The sequence below is a fragment of the Canis lupus genome, chromosome 19, assembly GCF_011100685.1.
Source record: "Canis lupus familiaris isolate Mischka breed German Shepherd chromosome 19, alternate assembly UU_Cfam_GSD_1.0, whole genome shotgun sequence".
NCBI classification, from domain to species: Eukaryota; Metazoa; Chordata; class Mammalia; order Carnivora; family Canidae; genus Canis; species Canis lupus.
This window is the reverse complement of record NC_049240.1, coordinates 39,708,137-39,724,160: the sequence shown is the minus strand read 5'-3', so window position 1 is coordinate 39,724,160 and position 16,024 is coordinate 39,708,137. Positions and strand designations below refer to the sequence as shown.

Genomic DNA, 16,024 nt, shown 5'->3' with positions numbered 1-16,024 from the left:
TGGGCCACTAACATTGTCAGAATAAGCTGAAAGTATGTTAAAATGAGATGAAGAGATGAATTCTATTAGCATATTAATGGCACTGCAGCCCAAAATACCTCATGTGTATGAGAAAAATCTTATGTTTTAATGGAGAGAAGAATGAGGCAGAAGGAGTTAACAAAGTAGAATGATTATGTTATATTTATTATGTAATTACCAATTCCATCGTTAGATTCTTATGACCCTGTGAATTGTGAGAATCTGAGAAGCTGTCATACATGTGAGAAATAGTCATGACCACTTTTTTTTCCCTTTCTAGTTATTCAAGATTATAAGGGGTAACATGACTGGGGGAAAGAGATTTCAATAAACCTAGATTAGAATTTCCCAACCACTATGTCTGTCTACTGGACTAGGAGCTAAGAGACCTGTGTTCCAGTTTTGTTCTATAGTTAATTATGTGTCTGACCTTGAGCAATTTACTTAACTTCTCTTGGTCAGTATTTTATTTTTCCCTTCAATTCTGTATTAGGGTTTTCCAGAGAAACAGAACTAACAGTATATCTCTATTTTTGTCAAGACTGATTATGAGGAATTGGTTCACATAGTTATGGAAGCCAAAAAGTCCTGAAATTGGCAGTTGGCAAGCTGGAGATGCAGTAGAGTTGATCACATAGTTTGAGTCCAAGTCCAAAGACCAGAGAATCAGGAGAGCCAAAGCTATATGTTCTAGTCCATAAGATACAGGTTTGAGACCCAAGAAGAGCTGATTCAGTTCAATTCCAAAGATGAAAAAAAACTGTTGTCTTGGCTTGATGATAGGCAATAGAAGTTCCTGTATACTTGTAGAAAGGTTAGCCTTTTTATTTTATTTAGGCTTTTTTTTTTTTAAGATTTATTTATTTATTTATTCATGATAGAGAGAGAGAGACAGAGACACAGGTAGAGGGAAAAGCAGGCTCCACACCGGGAGCCCGACACGGGACTCGATCCCGGCACTCCAGGATCGTGCTCTGGGCCAAAGGCAGGCGCTAAACCGCTGAGCCACCCAGGGATCTCAGGCTTTTTTTTTTTCTTTTTTTTTTAAGTGGGCTCTATGTCCAATGTAGAGCTCAATGTGGGGCACAACATGGGCCCTGAAACCACAACGCTGAGATGAACACCTGAGCTGAAATCAAGATGCTCCACCTTGTGGTGTCCCTTGTTTTATTCATGCTTTTAAGTGATTAAATCAGGACCTACTCTGATTAGGGAGGAAAATATGCTTTACTTTGTCTACGGATTCATATGTTAGTTTCATTCAGAAACCCTCTCAAAGACCTGCCCTGAGCCTTTGTCCAAATTTCTGGACAACCCATGGCACAGTCAAATTGAGCCATAATGTTAACTATCATACTGTTGCTCACACACACACCCTGCCCCCACCATTTCAAGGCTACATTCAAACACTTCAAAAGTACATTCAAAATAATATATGTAAGGTATTTTTTCTAATAAAGTAATAATTACTTTGAGTTATAGCATTAGCAATTAGTGTTGTCACCTATAACCCAACTTAAAAAATAGAACATCAGTGAAGATGTAGAAAATGAGGGCAAAAGAAATGTAGATAAAATTCAATCTCCTTACAACTTGCAACCCATTGACAAATACTTGAGGCAGGCAGAGTGACATTCCTTTTTTTCTTTTTTTTTTTTCAGAGTGACATTCCTGAAGGAACTTATAACTGCCTTAATGTTAGTACTTTGCCAGAGGCTAAAAACAACCTTAGCTTGACATTAGCCAGAGCTCCAGGATCCCTTAAGTCTTCTTTAACATATGAAAATACCTTTGGAAACTCCATTTATCTCTACACACTACCCCCCAACCCCGCCCAAGATATATGTTAGTAGTCATCCTTCAAACATATGGCCCAGTGATATACATCTGAAGCATCTCATGACAAATGTTTTACTAAAGTGTGCTAAAGTCCTGGAAGTCTTGCTTCCAAATTCCTTAGAGATTTAAGCTATCCCTAACCCCCACTAACTAAGAAGTATATATTCAGTCACTCCTCATTATCCCAGTACAGCTCTTCCTGCACACAGGTCCTGTCCTCATGCTTTAATAAAACCACCTTTTTGCACTGAACACATTTCAAGAATTCCGTCTTGATTATACGCTCCTGGACCCCAACAGCGCATCACATGATACTACTGAATTTAATACAGGGTGTTTTTAATTTTTTTATTAAGGTATTATAATAGATAATAAAAAATAGATTTTTGTATCATAAACTTTTCAGATTCCAAGGAATGTTATTGAAATTTGCATCCCTTTTTTTCATCAATAGTTCTCAGTATCCCTGTAGTACCAATCACATAAGTTACTGAGCAAATAACATAGTATAAAATAAAAGTGATTATTCTTCTATGAACTTTAGACTTCTTGACATCTCCATTTGTGTGTCAGATAGATATGTCAAAACAGAACATTTAAAAACAATCTCTATTATAGATTCAGTGAAAACCCTATCAAGATTCTAGGTACCTTTTTTTTCTTTGTAGAATTGACAAGCTGATCCTAAAATTTATATGAAACAGTGTGCCCAGAATAGCCAAAGCAATTTTGAAAAAAAAAAAAAAAAAAAAAAAACCCTCACATTTCCCTATTTCAAAACTCTTACAAATAAAATCAGAAATGAAAGTTATGACAAATACAAAGGATCATAAAAGACTACTATGAACAATTATATGCCAAGAAATTGGACAACCTGGATAAAAGTGATACAAACTGAATCATAAAGTTGAAAATCTGAACAGACTGATTACTAGTAAGGAGATTGGATAGGTAATAAAAAACCTCCAAACAAAAGTCCGTGAGCAGATAGCTTCATTGTTAAATTCTACCAAGTCTTCAGAGAAGAGTTAATACCAGTTATTCTCAAACTCTTCAAACAACAGGAGAGGAAGGAATACTTCCAAACTTATTTTACACGACAAGCATTACCTTGATACTAAAACCAAACAAGGATGCCACAAGAAAACAAAATTACAGGCCAGTAACCCTGACAGATGTAGAAATCCAACGAAGTAATAGAAAGCCACATTCAGCAATGTACTTAATGGTAATACACTGGGGACCTGGATTGCCCCAGTTGGTTAAGTGTTCAGCTCTTGGTTTTGGCTCAGGTTGTGTTAGGGTTGTGAGATTGAACCCAACATCGGGCTCTATGCTCAGTGGGGAGTCTGCTTGAGACTTTCTCTCTTCCTCAATCTGTGCCCCTTACCCCACTCATGTTCTCTTTCTCCCTTTCCCTCTCTCAAATCTTTTTTTTTTTTTCCCCTCTCTCAAATCTTAAAAAAAAAATAGGATCATACACCATGGTCAAGTGGCTTTTACTCTAGGAATGCAAGGATGTTTCAACATCTGCAAATCAATTAACATGATAAACATTAACAAAATGAAGATAAAAATCATGAGCGTCTTAATACATGCCAAAAAAGGATTTGACAAAAATTCAACATTTGTTCATGATGAAAACTCTCAACAAAGTGGATATAGAAGTAATGTACATCAATGTAATAAAGGCCATATATGACAAGCCAAGAGCCGACATCTTTCTCAGTGCTGAAAAGGTGAAAGTTTTCTAATATCAGAAACAATAGAAGGATGCCTACTAATAAAAGAAAACAAAAAAGAAGGATGCTACTTTTTGCCACTTTATTCAACATAGTTTTGAAAGTCCTAGCCAGAGCAGTTAGACAAGGAAAGGAATAAAAGGTATGCAAATAAGGGAGGAAGCAATAAAACTGTCACTGTTTACAGATGGCATGATATTCTATAAGAAAACGCTAAAGACTACACCAAAAAAATTTTAGAACCAATCAATAAATTCAGTAAAGTTACAGGATACAAAATCAGTATACAAGCATTTCTGTACACTTATAATGAAGTCTCAGAGAAATCAATCGATACTTTTTACAATTACATTAAAAATAATAAAATATCTAGGAATAACGCTAACCAAGGGGGTGAAAGACCTTTATGCTGAAAACAATAAGATATTAATGAAAGAAATTGAAAAAAACACAAACCAATGGAAAGATATTTCATGCTCATATATTAGAGGAATCTCTATTGTTAAAATATCCATACTCCCCAAAGCAATCTGTAGATTCAGTGCAATCCCTATCAAAATTCCAGTGGCATTTTTCACAGAAATAATCCTAAAATTTATATGAAACCACAAAAGATTCTGAGTAGCCAAAGCAGTTTTGAGAAAGAAGAACAAAGCTGAAGACCTCATACTCCTTGATTTCAAACTGTATTTCAAAGCCAAAGTGATCAAAACAGTATAGTACTGTCATAAGAAAGAGCCACATAGGGCAGCCCAGTGGCTCAGCGGTTTGGCGCCTGCCTTCAGCCCAGGGCATGATCCTGGAGTCCTGGGATCGAGTCCCACGTCGGGCTCCCTGCATGGAGCCTGCTTCTCCCTCTGCCTGTGTCTCTGCTTCTCTCTGTCTCTCTCTCTCTCTCTCTCAGATAAACAACATCTTTAAGAAAAAAAAAACAAAGAGCCACATAGATCAATGGAACAGAATACAGCACAGAAATAAACCCATGAACGTAAATAATCAGTTAATCTCCTGTAAAAGAAATATGAGTATACAACGGGAAATGAGTTTCTGTCAGTGTTAGGAAAACTGGACTACTCTGTTACACCATATACAAAAGTTAAATGGATTAAAGAAAAAAATAAAGTGGATTACAGACTTAAACATAAGACATGAAACCATAAAACACCTAGAAGAAAGTATAGGCAGTAAGCTCCATGACATCAGTCGTGACATTGATTTTTTTGCCACCAAAAACATAGGCAACAAAAACAAAAATAAATAGAACTGTATAAAAAACTTAAAACCTTCTGCACAGCAAAGGAAAACATCAACAAAATGAAAAGGTAACCTTCCAAATGGGAAAAAATATTTTCACATCATATATCTGATAAGGGATTAATATCCAAAATAGATGAGGAAGTCTTAAAACTCAGTATCAAAAACAAACATACAATCTGATTAAAAAATGGGCAGAATACCTGAATAGCTATTTTTCCAAAGAAGACATACAGATGGCCCACAGGTACATGAAAAGTTGTTAAAATCTCACTGATCATTAGAGAAATGCAAATGTAAACCATAGTGAGATACCACCTCACACTTGGAATGGCTATTTTCAAAATGATAAAAAATAGTATTGGCGAGGATATGGAGAAAACAGAACCATGTACACTATTGGTGGGAGTGTAAATTGGTACCACCACTATGGAAAACAGTATGGTTCCTCAGATAATTAAAAATAGAACTACCATATATTCAAGCAATTCTACTTCTGAGTATTTGTCCAAAGAAAGTGAAAACACTAACTTGAAAAGATATATGTACTCCCATTTATTGCTACAAGAGAAATGCCTGTCAGCTGATAAATTCATGAAAGAAAGTTGTATATCCATACAATGGAATATTATTCATCTTCAAAGTGGAATCTCAAGTACTGATACACTCTACAACATGGGTGAACTTAGAAAGTATACTGAATTAATGAAGTCAGCAAAAAGGCCACATATTTTATGATTTTACACTTGTATAAAATTTCCTGGAATTACATAGTGGTGATAGTTGCACAATTTTGTGAGTATACTAAAAATCACTGAATTGTACATTTTAAAAGAGTGAATTTTGTGATGTGTGAATTGTATCTCAATTAAAAAAATGCTGGATTTAGTGATTTTTCCCCCAAAAACTGCCCCTTCTAGTCTTTTGTTTCAAAAGCTAGAGACTATTTGAAAGGTGTTCTCATGTTAGAGGTGGCACATGATTGAATCACAAAGAGATTCAGAGATAATCAATAGAGTAATAGTGTGGTTTTCTAGGAACAGACTGTTTACCTCACTTCTGTACTTCCCACCTACCCAGAAATCTTTGATAGGCATCACATAATGCAGTGGTCTAATTTCAGATCAATTATTGAGTATGGATTTCTAGATTCCTTGGAAAAAATCACCAAAGCTTTAGGTGCCTGGAACCCTCCAGGATGAATGAGAACTCCATCACCCACAAGATTAACTAGATTGACACAATCCACCACAAAGCAACTCCCATCTTTCCTCTAAAAATAGTTTGTTAAAAATAGTGCTTTAACAGAATGACCTTGACAAGACTGATAGCTGTTCACTGCACATCCATTTCCTTTTCTTCTTGGGTATACAACTGGATATGTATCCTCACTTTTCTTATAGGTGAAAGTAAGGTCATGCACCTGAATTCTAGGCAATTTAATATTAGCAAGACAGACTTACCAAATGTGTTCCTTCATTTTCCCCTTCTGCCAGCCAGATGGGTAAGCTACATAATGGCAGATCCTCCTGGAGCCTGTGTCCTTGAGTTAGATGAACAAAAGGTGCCTACCAACCAGAAACACCCCTGTTGTATTACCATAATTAGGAAATAAGTTCCTTTTTTAGTTGAACACTTACACATTTTGGAGTCTATTTGCTATTACAGCCATTCCCATCCTAGTGAATACATGGGTGACTACATTTCTAACAAAAAATAATGATAAAGAAAAATCACTAAAGTAACTTTTAACAGAGGCAAGTTGGTACTAGATATTTTTATATTCCTAAGAATATTGTTGAGCTAATAAATCTAGAAATGTTTTTATTCTTTTGGATCTTTTTAAAAAGTTTTGTCAAGTAGGGCCAAAGCAGTGTGGATTTCTAGGACTAATTTTGCCTTGCTCTGAAACAAGACACTTCTGAGTGTCCAAAATTCCATAAATTATGAGCAGGAACTATTCCTGATCTGGAGGTTGTTCTCTCCGATATTTCAAGTTAGTGTTTCCTTGGATTTAGGCATTTCCTGACTAGCACTTGGACAAAGAAGGGACCCTCTGTGCATTCCTGGAGCTCTCTCTTTGGATAGCTCTTTGCTCTTTACTCCTCAACCCTATGAAATTTAATCTTGTTCTCCCCAGATTCCCATTATCATCTCAACTCAAGGAGACTGGAGATTTCCAGGGTGGTCCTCATGGAAACTATGTCCATGTAGTAACCTTTAGCACTTGCAGGGCTCATGTCCTTTAATCCGTCCTTCAGAAATCACTGCCCCTTTTTGGCTCATGTGTAATGTCTTAAAAACCATTGTTTATTTTGTGGGGTGCTGGGGTGGCGCAGTCAGTTAAGCATCTGACTCTTGGTTTCGGCTCAGGTCTTGATCTTAGGGTCTTGGGATCAAACCCCACATCAGGCTTCTTGTTCAGCACAGAGTCTGCCTACGACTCTCCCTCTCTCTGCCCCTCCCTACTGTGCTCTCTCGCTAAAATAAATAAACAAATCTTTAAAAATATATACATTTTTTGCATTTTTTTGGTTGTTTTAGGTGGGAGGATAAATTTAGTCTCTTTTATTCCATTTTAGCTGGTACTCTTTGTATAATTGTAAGAATAATATGAAAGTTTTATTGCTTTAGTTTAAATGGTGGCTGTTTGACTTTGGGCACATTTTTTAAGTTCTCTGTTTCAACTTTCTAATCTGTGAAAGGAAAATATGATAATACCTCCATTCTATAGGGTGTAAGGATTAAAAGAGTCTATGTGAAGTGCTTCAAAAAGTGGTGTATGAACTCAGTAAATGAGTTATTTTTTAATTATAATTGTAGAAAATGTCTAATGCAAAAAACCTTTGGAGTGAGGGAGTTCTTTGTTTTAGTAACCAGCTCTACCACTTATTGTGGCCTTATATTTAGCCTCTATTAATCTCATTTTGCTCATTACACAAAGTGGATAATAACACCTACTCATTAAATAGTTGTGTGGGTGAAATAAAATTGTAATAGTACAGAACTCGGCATAGTGCCTGAGACAGATTAGGTACTAAGTGATTGTTATTATTTGGATCATCTATTGCTACGTAATAGATTGCCATAAAGTTTAGTAGCTTAAAATAGCAGTCATTGTTTTATTACCTCTAAAGATTCAGAGAAGTGGTTAGGCTCAGCATCTCGTTCTCATTCAAGTTCTCTCCTGCAGTTGCAGTCAGGCAGTTGCAGGTCTGTAGTCAGCTTGAAGGTTTTCCCAGTCATCTGTCTTGCATTTGATTCTGGCTCTTGGCTGGGATCTCTTAAAACCCTCACAGCAGAGTAACTGAATTTTAAGAACAAGCATTCTAAGACAATTAGGCAGAAGCTGGATTCCTTTTTTATAATAGCCTCCAGAAAGTCACCTAGCATTATTTTGGCTGTAGTTACAGGCCTACCTAATTTCGGGAGGAGAGTCAACATTACCTTGCAAGAAAAACGTGTGTAATGGAAGATATTGGTGCAGTTACTTTTAGACAATACAGTCTGTCATAGTTAGCTACCATTCATGTGTATATATATGCAAACATTTCACATAAAATGTTCATTTCTCCCCAATACCAACCACACTTTATAAAGTTTTCTATGTACTTTTTTTTAAATTTTATTTTTTTAATTTATTTTTTATTGGTGTTCAATTTACTAACATACAGAATAACCCCCAGTGCCCGTCACCCATTCACTCCCACCCCCCGCCCTCCTCCCCTTCTACCACCCCTAGTTCGTTTCCCAGAGTTAGCAGTCTTTACGCTCTGTCTCCCTTTCTGATATTTCCCACAGTTTTCTATGTACTTCTTAAAGCTTTTCTTTTTTTTTTCTTAAAGCTTTTCTAAAAAGTTTTTCTTTTAATTACACTTAGTTAGCATACAGTGTTATATTAGTTTCAGATTTATAAGATAGTGATTCAACAATTCCATATATCACATGGTGCTATCACAATAAGTGCCCTCCCTAATCCCCGTCATGTATTTCACCCACCCCTCATCCACCTCCCTTCTGGTAACCATCAGTTTGTTCTTTATAGTTAAGAGTCTTTTTCTTGATTTGTTACTCTCTCTCTTCTTTCCCCCCTTTGCTTATTTGTTTTGTTTCTTAAATTCCACATATTGGAATTGTGTGACATATTGGACGAAGTGACATCATAGGGTATTTGTCTCTTACTTACTTTGCTTAGTAAATTTATAAGCCATCTAAATCCATCCATGTTTTTGCAAATGGCAAGATTTCATTCTTTCTTATGGCTGAGTAATATTCTATTGTGGATATATATCACATCTTCTTTATCCATTCATCAGTTGTTAGACACATGGGCTGCTTCCATATATCTTGGATGTTGTAAATAATACTGCTATAAACATTGGGGTGCATGTATCCTTTTGAATTAGTATTCATGTAGTCTTTGGGTATATACCTAGAAGTGCAATTGCTGGATTGTAGTTTTAATTTTATTTTGAAATTTTTGAGGAACCTTCATACTGTTTTCCACAGTGGCTGTACCAGTTTGTATTCCTTTTTTTTTTTTTTTTTTTTTTTTAATTTTATTTATGATAGTCACAGAGAGAGAGAGAGAGAGAGAGAGAGAGGCAGAGACACAGGCAGAGGGAGAAGCAGGCTCCATGCACCGGGAGCCCGACGTGGGATTCGATCCCGGGTCTCCAGGATCGCGCCCTGGGCCAAAGGCAGGCGCCAAACCGCTGCGCCACCCAGGGATCCCCAGTTTGTATTCCTAACAGCGTGGTAAGAGTGTTCCTTTTTCTCAATATCCTCCCAACACCTTTGGTTTCTTGTGTTGTTGATTTTAGTATTCTTAAAAGTATGAAGTGATTCTTATTGTATTTTTGATTTGCACTTACCCAATGATCAGTGATGTTGAGCATCATTTCATGTGTCTGAATGTCTTCTTTGCCATCTCTTTTATCTTCCTTGGAGAAATATCCATTCATGTCTTCCCATTTGGAAATTCACTTATTTGTTTTTTGGGTGTTGAGTTTTTTAAAAGTTCTTTGTAGGGGCATCTGGGTGGCTCTGTGATTGTGCATCTGCCTTTGGCTCATGTCGTGATCCCGAGGTTCTGGGATCAAGTCCAGCATCAGGGTCTTCTCAGGGAGCCTGCTTCTCCCTCTGCCTATGTCTCTGTCTCTCTGTGTGTGTCTCTCATGAATAAATAAATAAAATCTTAAAAAAAGTTCTTTGTATATTTTGGATTCTAACCCTTATTGTATATGGTTTTGCAAATATCTTCTCCCATTGCATAGATTGCCTTTTAGTTTTGTTGATTGTTTTCCTTTGCTGTGCAGAAGCTTTTTATTTGGTTGTAGCCCTGGTCTTTTACTTTTGCTTATGTTTTCCCTTGTCTCAGTAAACATATCTAAAAAACGTTGCTACAGCCAGTGTGAGAGATGTTGCCTCCTATGCCAACTTCCAGGATTTTTATGGTTTCATGTCTCAAGTTTTTGGTCTTTAATCCATTTGAATTTATTTTTGTATGTGGTATGTGAAGGTTGACCTTCATTCTTTTGCATATTGCTGTCCAGTTTTCCCAAACACCATTTGTTGAAGAGACTGTCTTTTTTTCCCATTGGATCTTGACTTTTGTTAAAGATTAATTGACCATGAATTGTAGGTTTATTTCTGGGTTTTCTGTTCGGTTCCATTATCTATGTGTCTGTTTTTATGCCAGCACCATACTGTTTTGGTTAATACAGCTTTGTAATATAAATTGAAATCTTAAATTATAATGTTTCCAGCTTTGCTTGCTTTTCCAAGATTGCTTTGGCTATTGGGGGTGTTTTGTGGTTTCATACAAATTTAAGGATTGTTTGTTCTAGTTCTGTGAAAAATGCTGTTGGTTTTTTAATAGGGATTGCATTAAATGTTTAGATTCTTTTGGGTACTATAGATATTTTAACAGTATTTGTTTTTCCAATGCATGAGCATGGAATGTGTTTCCATTTTTTGGTATTATCTTTAGTTTCTTTCATAAGTGTTTTATCCTTTCAGAGTACCGGGTCTTTTAGTTCTCTGGGTAGGTTTATTCATAAGTATCTTATTTTTGGTGTAATTATAAATGAGATTGTGTTTTTAATTCTTTTCCTGCTACTTCATGATTGATGTATAGAAACACAACAAATTTCTGTAAATTGATTTTATATCCTGAGATTTTGCTGAATTCGTTGATCAGTTCTAGCATTGTTTTGGTGGAGTCTTTTGGGTTTTTTCTATATAGTATCATGTCATCTGCAAATACTCAAAGTTTTACTTCTTCCTACTGATTTGAATGCCTTTGAGTTCTTTTTGGTGTCTAATTGCTGTGGCTAGGACTCTCAGTATTATGTTGAATAAAAGTGGTGAGAGTGGACATCCTTGTTTTGTTCCTGACCTTAAAGGGAAAAGCTCTCAGTTTTTCTCCAATGAGAATAATGTTAGCTATATGTTTTCCATATATGATCTTTATTATGTTGAGATACATTCCCACTGTGCCTATTTAGTTGAGGGTTTTTGTCATGAATGGATGTTGTACATTGTCAAATGCTTTTTCTGCATCTATTGAAATGATTATATGGGTCTTATTCTTTCTCTTGTTGATGTGATGTCTTGTTGATTGATTTGCGAGTATTACCCTTGTAATCCAGGAGTAAGTCCCACTTGATCATGGTGAATGATTTTTTTTTAATGTATTGCGTTGAATTCGATTTGCTAGTATTTTATTGAGGATGTTTGCCTCTATATTCATCAGGGATATTGGCCTGTAGTTCAATTTTTTAGTAGTGTCTATAGTATAGTAATGAAGCATAGGCTTCGTAGGATGAGTTTGGAAGTTTTCCTTCCTCCTTTATTTTCTGGAATACTTTGAGAACAATAGATATTACTCTTCTTTAAATGTTTGATAGACTTCCCCTGTGAAGCCATCGGGGTTTTGTTTGTTGGAAGCTTTTTGATTACTGATTCAATATCTTTGCTAGTTATCAGTCTGTTCAAATTTATTATGTCTTCATGTCTCAGTTTTGTTAGTTTTTAAATGTTTCTAAGAATTTATCCATTTCTTGTTCAGTATGTTGGCATATAAGTTTTCATAATATCCTCATGATTGCTTTTTTTAGTTCTAAGGTGTTGTTTGTTATTTCTCTCTCAGTTGTGATTTTATTTGTGTCTTTTCCCTTTTGTTCTTGATAAGTCTTGCCAAAGGTTTATTGATTTTATATAGTTTCAAAAAACCAGCTGATGCTGTTTTCATTCATCTATTTTATTGAGGTTTTTTGTTTTTTTATTTCATTTACTTCTGCTCTAATCTTTATTATTTCCTTCCTTTTGCCAGTTCCAAGTTGTGTTTGTTCTTTTGGTGTAAGGTTAGGTCATTTATTTGAGATTTTTCTTGCTTTTGCCTATATTACTTTAAACTTCCTTCTTAGAACCACTTTTGCTGCATTCCAGAGGTTTTGCAATAATCGTGCCTTGGGTAAACCTCATTGGCTATGGTACCTTCACTGCACAAAGCTATCCGAGAGGTTTTGAACCTTTATGCTTTTATTTTCCTTTAATTTTGTTTTGTTTTGTTTTTACTTTTTCTTTGATTTCCTGGTTGACCCATTCATTGTTTAGTAGCAATGCTATTTAACCTCTGTGTATTTGTATTCTTTTCAGATTTTTTCTTGTGGCTGACTTCTAGTTTCGTAGCATTGTGGCCAGTCATGCATGGCATGACTTCAATCTTCTTGAATTTATCAAGGCTCATTTTGTGGCCTAATATGTGATCCATTCTGGAGAATGTTTCTCCATCTCCTCACTTTCAAGCTGCAGGTATCTTTAGGTCTAAAATCAGTCTGTTGTAGGCAGCATATAGATACATCTTGCTTTTTCATTCATCACCCTCTGTCTTTTGATTGGAGTATTTAGTCCATTTACAGTCAGAGTAATTATTGATAGATTTGTATATATTGCCATTTTATTATTTGCTTTGTGGTTCTTTCTGAAAATTATCTTTTTTTTTTTTTTTAAGATTTATTTATTCATGAGAGACAGAGAGAGAGAGAGAGGCAGAGACACAGGCAGAGGGAGAAGCAGGCTCCATGCAGGGAGCCCAACGTGGGACTTGATCCCGGGTCCCCAGGATCAGGCCCTGGGCTGAAGTCAGCGCCAAACCACTGAGCCACCCGGGCTACCTCTGAAAATTATCTTTGATCCTTTCTTTGCTTTCTCTCATGATTTACTTGTTTTCTTTAGTGATATATTTAGATTTTTCCCTCTTTATTCTTTGAGTATATATTAGTATAAAATCTATAAAGGTTTTAGATTTGTGGTTATTGTTTAAATTTTTATTTAAATTCAATTAATTAACATATAATATGTTATTAGTTTCAGGGGTAGAGGTTTGTGATTCATTAGTCTTATATAATACCCCATGCTCATTACATCACCTGCCCTTCCTAATGTCTATCACCAGTTGTCCCATCCCTGCACCCCCACCCCTCCAACAACCCTCAGTTTGTTTCCTGTGATTAAGAGTCTCTTATTATTTGTCTCCTTCTCTAATTTCACTTTGTTTTATTTTTTACTGTTTTCCCCTATGACCATTAGGTCATATAACCTCTTCATAATAGCAATCTATACTAAGTTGATGGTCATTTAGTTTTGAACCCATTCTTTAGTCCTTTCCTCCCATGTTTTAGGTATATAGTGCCATATTTTATATCCTTTTATTTTGTGAGTTCCTTGACTGATTTTTCACAGAAATATTCATTTTTATTGTTTTTATGTGTCTTACCTTCATAATGTCACTTTTGGTCTTTCTTTCAATTAGCAATAATCGCGCCTCGGGTAAACCTCATTGGCTATGATACAGCCACTGGGCAAAGCTGGTCTTTCTTTTCCATTTAAAGAGACCACTTTAATATTTCTTGCAGAGCTGGGTTAGTGGTCATAAACTGTTTTAGTTTTTGTTTGTCTGGGGAACTCTTTATCCCTCTTTCTATTCTGAATAATAGTCTTGTTGAATAGAGTATTCTTGGCTGCAGATTTTTTCCACTCAGAACTTTGAATGCATCATGCCACTCTCTTCTTGGAGTTTCTGCTTAAAAAGCCCCTGATAGTCTTACGGGATTTCTCTTGTATGTTATTGTCTTCTTTTGTCTTGCTGCTTTAAATTTTTTTCTTTATCACTAAATTTTGCCAATTTAATTATAATATGTCTGGTGTGGGTTTGCTTTTGTTGATTTTCTTGAGGTTCTCATGCCTCCTGAATCCAAATTCTCTGTTTCATTCCCCAAATTAGGGAACTTCTCAGCTGTTACTTCTTCAAATACATTTTCTGCACTGTTTATATCTCTTCTTCTAGGACTCCTATAATATGAATGTTTTCACATTTGATGAAGTCACTCTATTCCTTAAGTTTATTCTCATTTTGCATATTTTTTTGTCTTTTGTTCAGTTTGATTACTTTCCAGTACTCTCTTTTCTAGATCACTAATTCATTCCTCTACTTCTTCCAGCCTGTTGTTCATTCTCCATCAAGTGTGTATCTCATTTTGTTTATTGTGCCCTTTATCTCTTTTAAGGGTCTCACTCATGTCTTCCATTCTTTTCTCAAGTCCAGTGACTATCTTTATGATCATCACTTTAAATTCTCTATTAGGCATATTTCTTGTATTTGTCTCACTTAAATCTCTGGCTGTGGCCATGTCCTATTCTTTCATTTCAGACAATTTCCTCTGTCTGTTTGTCATTTTATCTGTCTCTTTGCTTGCTTCTGTGGGTTAGCAGAGTGAGCTACTTCTGTTCTTGAGGGTAATGACCTTATGAATAAGAGGTCCTATAGTGTCCTGCAGTATAGCATTTCTGGATCTGCAAGGCCTGATGCTTCTGGGACTGTCTCCAATGTGTGCTCCTTACGCTCTGCTGTTGTGTCCTGGCTGCTTTATCCCTCAGGCCAGTCATCTACAGATGTTCTCTTTGCCTGTTGTCAGCAGTGTTTGGTCCCTAGCCTGAATATTCTGAGTTTTAACTAGATGTGCTCTGGTCTGCTTGTGAAATGAGACCTGTCACCACTGCCACAAGAACTGAGGTCCTGCAAAACTTCTGGGAAGTAAGATGCAGTGTTGGCAGGGTTTTGGGCTGGTCTGTGGGAGAGCTTGCCACTCTGTGACTGAAGCAAGCATGACTGGTAAGGGCATTTCCACTGCCTTGGGAGGATGGTAGGCTTAGCATAAGCATATTAGGTAGTGAATGTAGGCATTTCACTGGCTCCTGCAGGTGAAAGATTGTGCTTATATTGAGGGTTGGGGGAGGGAGATGGTACCTGTCAGGACCTTTATTGCTAGAGGGGTCTCTTTGTGAATGCTGCTTCTCTGGGGCACACTCTGAGATGAGGAAATAACCTCCCTACTGTGTGCCCCAGGTGCTCTTCAGATTGCTGTTTCTACATTGTATGTCTACAGGCTGTTTGCCCTGCCTTCTCTTCAAGAGTAGTCTTGTTGCCTTTTCAGGCTTTATCTGAGCCAAGCTCACTGACTTTTAAAACTCCATGCCTTAAGCACTGGTTGCCTTTCTTGCTTTCCAAATGAATTGCTATGGGGATTCATATTCCCTCTGTGCTTCCCTGTATGCTAGTATGTCTTTCACCCCTCTCTGTGACCATGACTCTCTCACTATCTTAGTAATCATGATTTGTTTCTCTCTCAAACTACATCTCCACACTTTGTACCTTTTTCAGTGTGACCTCTTCTCTACCTTTAGTTGTAGAGTTTGTTCCTCAAATGTTCAGATTGATTTCTGTGGTATTAAGGATGATCTGATAGTTATCTATTTGTATTTGTGGGATTAGGTGAGCCTAGGGTCCTCCTATTCTGCCACCATCTTCTCCAACTGGAGCTTTTTTGTCCCTATATACAGTACTTGTGGCCAGCAGGTTAGCATTCTAGTTTTCAGTTGATATCTATAAATCATTAGTCCTTTTTTGAAGTGCAAGCTCCATCTTTTGTGATTATTGCCATTAATTCCTTTCTACTACTATTATTTATGAACCCCTTGTTTACTCCTCTGTGTTTGTGGAGGGTGTATACATGAGAGGGAGTAATTCTTGTGGGACCATCTTAGAATTATGCCTACCACAACCTCCTCAAGGATTTTTTTTTTTTTTTACTTTAGTTATGGTA

General features: G+C 36.4%; 1 protein-coding gene, 1 long non-coding RNA gene and 1 other non-coding gene across 6 annotated transcripts in view; 1 reads left to right on the top strand and 2 right to left on the bottom strand.

The window, feature by feature from the left end:
- Positions 1-16,024, top strand: part of ZRANB3 (zinc finger RANBP2-type containing 3) — a 299,116-nt gene that overhangs the window by 62,112 nt on the left and 220,980 nt on the right. The window lies entirely within an intron of this gene.
- Positions 6,323-16,024, bottom strand: part of LOC111091170 — a 49,040-nt gene continuing 39,338 nt past the window's right edge. The window contains exons 3-4 of the long non-coding RNA XR_005374214.1: positions 7,986-8,163; positions 6,323-6,424 (exon numbers count right to left, since the gene is read on the bottom strand). This is a non-coding gene — a long non-coding RNA (uncharacterized LOC111091170). The remainder of the gene's footprint in view (positions 6,425-7,985; positions 8,164-16,024) is intronic.
- On the bottom strand, positions 13,597-13,731 carry LOC119864524. Its single transcript, XR_005374351.1, has one exon. It is a non-coding gene; the product is annotated as a U4 spliceosomal RNA (small nuclear RNA).